A 10,099-nucleotide genomic window follows, 5' to 3' on the forward strand; every position below is an offset into this window, starting at 1 on the left:
GTTAAAAGTCCTATTGGACTCAGTGGGGCTTAATTCCAACCAAACAGGCACAACATTTAAATATGTACAGAATCTGACTCTACATTTTTCCACACAATAACATACCCAGGGATGGAATTGCTCATGTGGAGAGCAAATGAATTACATTAAGACACCCTCTGCTTATCACCAAAAGGGTTGACTAATTTGCACACTCGCAAAGTCTAGCCGTGTGCCCTGACCATATCTGGCTATTTCCTGATGCCCGTACACATCAAGGAGCCATAGAAATATCCTCTTTACCATACACTAGCAATACGTAACACACACCCACAAACCTTTGCCAAGAAGGCTATCGCTATAGCTGCTGCAGCAGCCACCACCTTAAGGAACGGAGCCAGGAGGTCCATCCTGTCTGTCCATCATCCCATCTCCAGCAGGTATCCTGGCAAGTACCCTGGAAGCTCTTAGGCAAGTATAATGCCAGACCCTCTTCGCCCCATCAGTCAGAGATAAGTGGCCTCTGAATCAGGCAGGCTCCATTTGGCTCATCTTATCAAGGCAAATACTTATCGATACATCTATTGGCTTCCACAAACCTGTCTTTCTATTTATTTGATTAACTTCTTGCCCGCACTTCACCCTAAGGTCCCAGGGCGGGTTGCCATTTAAAATTCAATTATTACATACAGTTTAAAGCAAATCACAGCCACAGCAACAGGGTGTCCCCTGAAAACATACAACTCAGGTGTCGAAGACCAGGGTAAAGAGCTGCATCTTCAGCACACGATGGGAACTATATAACTACAGCGCCAGACACACCTCTGTGCGGAGGAATTCCACAATTTAGGGGCTGCCACCCCCCAGACCTCAGGAGGCAGTGGAACTACCAAGACAGCCAACACCCAAGAGGGTCTGTAGGGAAGGAGGCAATCTTTCAGACATTTGGGACCGAAGCTGGTTAGGGCTCTAAATACTAACATCAGCACCTGGAATACAGCCCAGAAACACACTAGCAACCAGTGCAGCAGTTTCAAAATGGGGGTTATATGAGCTCTAAAAGGAACCCCACACAGTAATCTGGCTGCTGCATTTTGGACCAGATGACGTTTCCAAGCTGTCTTCAAGGGCAGCCCCATGAGGAGAGCATTGCAATAATCTAGTCTACCAGAGTATGGAGCACCATGGCCAAGTCACCTCTGTCCAAAAGGTGTTATAGTTGGCGAACTATTTATTTATTGTTTGATTTATATCCTGCCCTTCCTCCCAGCAGGAGCCCACGGCGGCAACTAGCCAGAGCTAGAGCTTTACAAAGGACTGTAGTCCTTTGTAAGAAATCACTCACGGTCTGGTTGTGAATGCTCTCAACAAGTAGCTCTGTAGAGAGACAACCCTACCTTTCCCCACTTAATCCTGCACTTTACCCTCAGTATCTTCGTTCCTGGGTAGGCTCAACTCAAGGCCAAGCAGCACTTAGCATTTATGAGCCAGAGAAATCCTGCAAACTTTGATCACCTTCAGAATAACTGAATCTTCACCGCAAAACTATAAAGTGTTTAAAAATGGGAAAAAGTAAACTCTCACAGAGGCTAACGGAATGCCCCGTATTTCAGCACCTCCTCTGTGCTGTTCCACTCCTTGTAAATGTAATGCTTATAATGAGGGAAATCTCCAGAGTTTGGCAAGGATATGCAAACTTCCAGCTGAGCATGTTGGATGGATGCCCAGTAGTTGGCTCTAACAAGCACATCTCATTGTTGCAAGTGTGTTTCAGCAAAAAGCGAACAAAAAAAGTGACACACATTCTCGTGTGTGTGTGCGCGCGCGAGAACACACATGTGCACAAATAGCAACCTTGGAGGGGGACAAGAGCAACCTTCTCTTGGGAGATGCAGAATCATAGGTGGAACTCAAGAGCCCACCCAGTCTGACTGCACCCAGAAACACAATTCCCAAGATCCTGAAGCAGCCACAACACACCCCTCTCCAGCCCTCCAAACTATCTCAGCAGCTTTCCCATGGCTGCTGCTCTGGTTGGCACTGATTATTCTGGGGCTGAGATGTGACCCACACAACTCGCAAGCCTGAGTTTCAGGCAGGGGTCTCTCCCAACCCACCTTGAGATGCTGCCAGGGATTGAACCTGGGCCCTTCCGCACACCAAGCAGTTGATCTGCCTGTCACTGAGCTAAGAAGCACGTCCCCTCACACGGCCCACTTGACCAGTTTGCAAAACATTTCGCAGATAAAGTTGCTCACCTGCATGTTGACCTGGGACACCACAGTTGCCACAGAATATACCCTGGGTACATAGACGCCCCCCCCCGCTCAAGTCTGTCATGCAGCCTGCCTATGGGATACTATTAATTTATTTATTACATTTATATTCCGCCCTTCCTCCCAGGGGGAATGAGACTAGCTGCAGGTGCACTTGACCCCTGCCCAGCTTGGCTCATTAGAGCTGCCTTGTGGGCCATGAATGCAGGCAATGCTTCCCCTCCTCCAAATGGAGAGGAGCTTCCCACGTTATGGTCTGAAGGCACATGGGGCCAGCTCCCTGCTGCTAAGCAGGGTCAGGTCTGGTCAGTGCCTGGATGGGAGACCGCCTGAGAACCATATGTCAGTCACCTGGGTTTCAATCATGGAAAGAAAGGCTGGGTAGAAATATAAATAAATAAATAAAACACAGAAGATGAGCTTTTGTTCAAGTTTTCACCTTCTAGGGCAGAGAGAAATACCTTATACATCAAGTCAGACCACTGGTTCACCTTCCTCAGTATTGTCTGCACTGACTGGACTTTCAGTCGGGGGGCCTCTCTCAGCCCTCCCTGGAGATGCCAAGACCTGACCCCCCTCCCGGGGCCTTTCACACAGCACAGAGCGTGTGCTCTGCCCCCCAGCTACGGCCCTTCCCCTTGAAAGAGGGGCGACACCATACAGCTCCCCAGATGACGTTGGCTAGCACAGGGCTCAGCACCTGCAGCTCTGGGCTCTATAAGCACATGCTTTCTTAGAAACTGGCCGTTTGACCACTGACAACTGGTGCTGCTGCATTTGGTCGTCATGATGTTTAATTGTGATTTTAATGTTTCTGTTTTCACTGACTATTTAACAAGATGTATTCAAAGCGCCTTACAGCACAAAAAGGGAGATCTGAGTGGAGTCAAAAAAGACACTTCTTGTGGCAATGAATTGATTGCACAAGCTCAGTTGTGTGATGTAGAACATTCTTTTGTGCCCCTTCTGGGCAAAGACACCAGGGCGGGGATCGCCACCTCGGCTCGCCAGCACCTCCTATGGCACCCACAACAGGTCTCAGTAACTAGCCCCTCAAAAATCCTCAATGCATGAGAGACTGTTTGCTCTTTTTCTTCTGCTCCCGCTTCCACCTGCTCAGCGTCTCCTACACTGAAATGCTCCCCTCCATCATTGAACCATGCTCACATTTCAATGGATGCCAGAATTGGACCCCCACACCCCCACCACCCTTGCTTCCATTCTGAACAGAGAAGCGGTGCAAAGATCTTCTCTCTGTGAGTGAGCGCAGAGGTGGCTGATGTAGGTGTTCCTACTTCCAGTGATGGGAGGAGGCATACCAGCACCATTCTGTAGTCTTGTCTCTTTTAGGTGTGGCAGCCATTTTGTGTTATGCCACATATCTCACAGCAGCCATCTTGTGACAGACTGCCCCCAGCACTTCTTAACAATTCCAAACGTGCTCAATGGCTCAAAAAGGACAGCAATCCCTGCACTAGGACAAGTCACCGCCGCTGCCCTTAGCGCATCCATCTCTTTTCAATGCGTTACACATTTTTTAAAAAAGGTTAGGGGCACATTAGTCCCCACTTCAGCTCCTCAGCCACTCTAACTGCAGAGGTATTCCTAGAAGGGTCTCTTCTACACCAAAAGCCAAAGAGAGTGGAGGGCTGAAAAGCCAAACATAGAAACAACACCCCTCCAAGTTCTACCTCACCAAACCACATGGGATTTGTACTTCCATTTAGTGCTAGGCTTCCTGGGGGAATTATACAGGGTACATGAGCAACGCCACCAGAAATAGTGAATTGGTATCAAGTGTGCTGAATTAGGTACAGTGTCATTTTTTGATAGGACTATACCTCAGCAGTTGAAAAATAGGTGGTGACCTTGCAGTTATCATTGTCTTACGTGTTTTTTACAATGGTCAATTTGGTGCCCAGTTATTTTTTCAACAAACTGCTGTGTCAATAGCCTGGATAGTTTATTCAGCCCTACACCACAAAATGTGACCTAAGATACCTCACGTCACACATTTCCATCCCCGGGAAACTCTCCCCTTCAAGATGCATCATCATTCCCTGGGGTAGGTGTTGTTGTTTTTGCACAAAGCACATCAGTGTGCAGTGACCACAGTCTGCAGTTAAGTGTAAGGGAACTGTAGCTGTGCACCCCAAAATAAGCACTGGGTCCCCCCAAATGACACTTCCATACCACCAGGCAAACGTCCCCAACAGCATGCTGTAGACTTGAGTCCGGCCCACTGCTTTCTTTGTGTGCAAGGCACTGTGAATGATAGCAACTTCACAAACAACTGCACAATTTCACGTTAACTTAAATGTTTATTTAGTTTCTCCTGGGAATATATGGTCTAACTTGTTCATTTTAAAATTAGTCATTGTAATAACAATCTATCTGCTTCGCAAACAGATGTTCACCATACTCTGTACTCAAGTCCTGCTTACCACAGTTGGGTCCAACACTGGAGGCATTCAAGAGGCAGCTGGACAGCTACCTGTCGGGTATGCTTTAATTTGGATTCCTGCATTCAGCAGGGGGTTGGAATTGATGGCCTTACAGGCCCCATCCAACTCTATGGTTCTATGTGCTTTGCGCAAAAACAACACCTCTTCCCCCAAGGAATGATGATGCACCTCAAAGGGGAGAGTTTCCTGGGGATGGAGATGTGTGATATGAGGTACCATAACTCATATTGTGTTGTGTAGGGTCAAATAAACTATCTAGGCTATTCACACAGCAATTTGTTGAAAAAGGAACTGGGCACCAAATGCAGGATCATAAAAAACAGATAAGACGGTGATAACTGCAAGGTCACAACTTATTTTCCAATTGCTGAAGTACAAACCTATCAAAAAATGACACTGAACCTTATTCAGCACACTTGGCACCAATTTCGGTCCTGGCTCAATGTACTATTATCCCTTTCAGGCTGCCACATGTTTGGAAACCACAGCTGTCCTCCAACTTTACTTCAGGCTATCTCAGTGCCTACTCACAGATGCTGAGGAGGGAGATGCCACTAATATCCAAACAACTGGACCAGTAACTTTCTTCCACTGGACCAGAAGCTGGGAAAGTACAGGAGCACCACCCCACTTCAGAGTGGGAAATCCTCATTTTATAAGTGCAGGCAGGCTTGCCACAGTTGTGGGGGCTTTTTAGCTGCAAGCTGCAGCCCCTGCCCCAAGAGTTCAATACCCGGCTCCCGCTTCTGTCAGGCCCAGCTGTAGTGCAAGGCTGTAGGCAGACTCCTGACCAGGACTCAGTGCAGGCTACCAGGCCACGTGCTACACCAAAGCACCTCTCCCCCTGCCCCTAAGTCCAGAGCTGTACGACACACACAACAGGAACATGGAATGTGAGAAGCATGAACCAGGGAAAGTTACAAATTGTCAAGCAAGAAATAAAATGTATCAACATTAGAATAATTGGCGCAAGTGAATTAAAATGGATGGGATGGGACACTTTCAATCAACTACAAAATATTTTACGAAGGAACTGAGAAATCAAGAAGAAATGGGGTTGCTTCAATAATACAAAGTGATGTAGCAAAAGCAATTAGGAGCTACAACGCAAGGTTTGAGCAAGTGATATCAATGAGATTTAACAGAAAACCTACTAACATAACCATGATCCAAGTCTACACCCCAAAGGCAAATGCAGAAGAAGAGGAATTGGAGAGATTTTACGCAGAAGTACAGGAAGAAATTGATGACACACCAAAACAAAAGACGTGCTGATAATCATGGGGGACTGGAATGCAAAAGTAGGGAACAGAGAAGAACTAGGAATTATGGGGAAATGGGGCTTAGAAGATAGAAATAAAGCAGGAGAAAGACTTATTGAATTCTATGAAGCCAATGATTTGTTTCTTGCCAACACAGTTTTTGAGCAACCAAAAAGACGAGTGTACACGTGGACATCACCAGATGGCCAATATAGGAATCAAATTGATTATATAATTGGAAACAGAAGATGGAGAAGTTCCATACTTTCTGCAAAAACAAGACCAGGAGCAGACTGCAGTACAGATCATGAACTGATTGTATCGAAAATCAGAGTAAAGCTCAAGAAGAACAACAAAGCACTCATAACGCCAAAATACAATTTAAATAACATCCCAGAAGAATATAAAGATCAAATAGGGAACAGATTTGAGGCTTTCAACTTAGTTGACAGAGAACCAGAAGAACCATGGAGTGAAGTCAGAGACGTTATCAGGGAAGAATGCAAAAAGACAATACCTCTAGTTAAAGAGAGAGAAAGACCTCGATGGATGACTGAAGAAACTCTTAAAATGGTTAGAGAAGGAAAGCAAAAGCAAGAGGAGATAGAAAGCTTAGAACCCTAAATGCAACAATACAGCGACTAGTACGTAGGGACAAAGAGAACTATTACAATAGTTACTGTATAGAAATAGAAGAGGACAACATAAAGGGTAGAACAAGAGCCCTATTCCAAAAGATTAGAGAAATGAACGGGAAATTTAAACCAAGAGTAGGGATGTTGAATAATCAACAGAGGAACACACTGATTGACAGAGATGAAATAAAAGGAAAATGGAAGCAATACACAGAAGAACTATATGAAAGAGATGTACGGATGACAGATTCACTGTCGGAGGAACCGTATGACGAAGAACCAGAAATGTTAGAATGTGAGGTGAAAGCTGCTCTCAAAATACTTGAAAAAAACAGATCACCAGGAACAGATGGCATACCAATAGAGTTGCTACAAGCAACTGAGACTGAATCTGTCCAAATTCTGACAAAATTTTGTCAACAAATATGGAAAAGAAAACAATGGCCCACAGACTGGAAGTGTTCAATATACATCCATTTCCAAAGAAGGGGATCATGGAGAATGCAGTAATTATTGAACTATTGCCTTCATATCCCATGCAAGTAAAGTAATGCTCAAGGAGCGAGAAATGTCAGATGTCCAAGCTGGATTCAGAAAGGGAAAGGTACCAGAGATCACTTCGCAAACATATCTTGGATAATGGAACGCACCAAGGAATTTCAGAAGGAAATCACCCTGTGCTTTATAGATTACTGCCTTTGACTGTGTAGATCATGAAAAACTATGGAATGCCTTAACATAAATGGGGGTGCCCCAACATCTGATTGTTCTGATGTGCAACCTATAGTCTGCACAAGAGGCTGCTGTAAGGACAGAATATGGAGAAACCAACTGGTTCCCAATCAGAAAGGGTGTGAGACGGGTGTATTTTATCACCCTACTTGTTTAATCTATACGCTGAACATATCATACGGAAAGCAGGATTGGACTGAGATGACGAAGGTGTGAAAATTGGAGGGAGAAATATCAATAATTTAAGATATGCAGACGATACCATACTACTAGCAGAAACCAGTAATGATTTGAAACAAATGATGAAAGTTAAAAAGGAATGCACAAAAGCAGGACTACAGCTAAACGTTGAGAAGACTAAAGTAATGATAACAGAAGATTTATGTAACTTTAAAGTCAACAATGTGGAAACAGTAGTCAAGAAATCAGAAGAAGACTAGGACTGGGGAGGGCAGCTATGAGAGACTAGAAAAGGTCCTCAAATGCAAAGATGTTTCACTGAACGCAAAAGTCAGGATCATTCAGACCATAGTATACCCGATCTCTGTATATGGATGTGAAAGTTGGACAGTGAACAAAGCAGACAGGAGAAAAAAGAGCTTTGAGCATACTGTACTATGGACTGTGAAAAAGACAAATAATTGGGTGTTAGAACAAATTAAACCAGAACTATCACTAGAAGCTAAAATGAGGAAACTGAAGTTATCATACTTTGGACCCATAATGACAAGACCTGATCCACTAGAAAAGACAATAATGCTGGGAAAAACAGAAGGGAGTAGAAAAAGAGGAAGACCAAAGAAGAGATGGATTGATTCCATAAAGGAAGCCACAGACCTGAACTTACAAGATCTGAACAGGGTGGTTCATGCTCTTGGAGGTCACTGATTCAGAGGGTCGCCATAAGTCGAAATCAGCTTGAAGGCACATAACAACAACAAACCATAAAACCACAACATGCATAAGAAACAAGCAGCATAAAAATTAAAATATAAAACGAACACAATAAAACATTGCCTATAGTACAGGAATGTGGCCACGCAAGACACTGGCTTCCAATACTGTGATTTTTAGCATGGGACGGATCCTGTAAGGGGAGTGAAACCACCCCCACTGAGTCCTTTGCCTGCTGCCATAAGAACAGAAGAAGAACTGTGCTGCAGCAGGATCAGGCCAAAGGGCTGGGGAGGGCAGGGGGGCCCTTCTACGCCAGCATATCTCGTTCTTACAGTGGCCAGCCAGATCCCTCACAGGGAAGATGCCCGCAAGCAAGACCCAAGGTCAACAGCACTCTGCCCTCCTCTTGTATTGGGAAGCACAGCAGTCACTGACAGCCTTACTATGCTCCATGAATCTGTCTAATCTGCTTGTAAAGTCCTCTAGGTTGATGGCAGAAGTAGCAGTAGTAATTTTACTTTGCTCAAGGGTGAGCAGACCAAGCCGGTGGCCGTCACTTCCTCCTGTGGGAGTGAGTTCCGCAGTCCAACTGTGCAGTGTGTGAAGAAGGACTTTCTCTCGCTTGCCCTGAATCCTCCGACATTTGGTTCACCGGATGTTGACCCATGCGGGGTTCTAGCATCAACGGTGGATGGGGCACAGTGGGGCTGAAAGGGCAAAAGGACCCCCCAGGCACACACACACCCCGGAATGGGGGCATCCCAGAGCCCGGCTGTCGAGTCAGGCAGGGGGGGCACCCTGCCTAGCACCTCTTCTCCCCACTCGCCCTTCCCGCGACTCCCGCTCTCAGGTTCCTGCTAAGCAGCTCCCGGCCCGTCAGCGGACCTTGCCCTCCCCCTCCCCCCCTCCCCCCTCCCCGACGCGACCCGCAGCTCCAGCCCGGCAGGGAGGCCGGAGGGAGCAGGGGTAGCCCCACCCCACGCCTGACTCCTTACCTGGGGGAAGAAGGGCCCGCCCGTGTGCCGGGCAGGAAGGGGCGCCACACGCGCACGTGTCCGCCAAACCAGCCGGCTGGGACTCAGCCCTGCGCCGGGAAACCCACCGCCGTTGCCGGCAAAAGACGCCAAATGGGGGGGGGTCCCGAGGAGGAGGAAGCAGCCGGTCGCCGCCGCCGCGACCCCGGGGACGCCCTTCTCCCTCTGTCCCTCTGCCGCTGCGAGGCCCAGGCCCCCTCCACGTGTCAGCCGCTCCGAAGCGACGTCCGGGGATCCGGCCCTCCTGCGCGGCTTCCTCACCTGCTGCCGGTGCCTGGCTGGTCCTTCCTCCCTTCCGCCTTCCCGACCGCCGGAGGACGAGGCAGCGGAGGCCCGGGGGGGGCTCCTCCGCGTGCGCGCCCAGCGGGGGGAGGGCGGTCGCCCGGCTGCGCCACCGGCGGCGATGAGCGCCCAACCGGCTCCGCCCGCGCTCCGGCGGATGTGACGTCAGGACGCGCCGTGAGGCGCCACCGCGCGCGCGTGTGGCCTGGCCGTTCACAGGTGCGCCGCTGCCCTCGTTGCCAGGCAACGCCCACGCCCCCTCCTGAATAATAGGCTCAAGTTGCAGGAAGCCCCATTCTGACTGGACATCAGGAAAAACTTCCTAAACTGTTAGAGCGGTATGACAATGGAATCAATGACCTAGAGAGGTAGTGGGCTCTCCGACACTGGAGGCATTCAAGAGGCAGCTGGACAGCCATCTGTCGGGAATGCTTTGAATTGGATTCCTGCATTGTGCAGGGGGTTGGACTGGATGGCCTTAGAGGCCCCTTCCAACTCTACTAGTTATTGTAAACAGCCCAGAGGGCTTCAGCTATG

The 10,099-nt window shown here is 47.9% G+C and overlaps 1 protein-coding gene across 5 annotated transcripts in view; it reads right to left on the bottom strand.

Annotated features, from left to right (window-relative positions):
• The window catches only part of ATP13A3 (ATPase 13A3), an 83,479-nt gene extending 73,740 nt beyond the window's left edge, over positions 1 to 9,739 (bottom strand). For 3 of the 5 annotated variants that reach the window (XM_061637648.1, XM_061637646.1, XM_061637644.1), the window contains exon 1: positions 9,242 to 9,739. The gene's annotated coding sequence lies outside the window, so the exon portion shown is untranslated. The remainder of the gene's footprint in view (positions 1 to 9,241) is intronic. The other 2 variants (XM_061637645.1, XM_061637647.1) reach the window with 2 other exon arrangements.
• Positions 9,740 to 10,099: the final 360 nt, after the last annotated feature.

The sequence above is a fragment of the Rhineura floridana genome, chromosome 7 (assembly GCF_030035675.1).
Source record: "Rhineura floridana isolate rRhiFlo1 chromosome 7, rRhiFlo1.hap2, whole genome shotgun sequence".
Classification (NCBI taxonomy): domain Eukaryota; kingdom Metazoa; phylum Chordata; class Lepidosauria; order Squamata; family Rhineuridae; genus Rhineura; species Rhineura floridana.